Below are 277 nucleotides of genomic sequence, written 5' to 3'. Positions count from 1 at the left end.
ATGTTCATGAAACATGTATGTTCATAAAACATGTATGTTTATGAAACCTGTATGTTCATAAAACATGTATGTTTATGAAACATGTATGTTTATGAAACATGTATGTTTATGAAACCTGTATGTTCATGAAACATGTATGTTCATGAAACATGTATGTTCATGAAACATGTATGTTTATGAAACATGCATGTTTATGAAACATGTATGTTTATGAAACATGTATGTTTATGAAACATGCATGTTTATGAAACATGTATGTTTATGAAACCTGTATGTT

General features: G+C 26.7%; 1 protein-coding gene across 1 annotated transcript in view; it reads left to right on the top strand.

The window, feature by feature from the left end:
• hltf (helicase-like transcription factor) overlaps nucleotides 1-277 on the top strand; it is a 40,994-nt gene that overhangs the window by 802 nt on the left and 39,915 nt on the right. The window lies entirely within an intron of this gene.

This window comes from Nematolebias whitei, chromosome 21, assembly GCF_014905685.2.
Source record: "Nematolebias whitei isolate Nwh7 chromosome 21, NemWhi1, whole genome shotgun sequence".
NCBI classification, from domain to species: Eukaryota; Metazoa; Chordata; class Actinopteri; order Cyprinodontiformes; family Rivulidae; genus Nematolebias; species Nematolebias whitei.
Note: the sequence above shows the minus strand (reverse complement) of the source record. Positions and strands in the feature narration are given on the sequence as shown.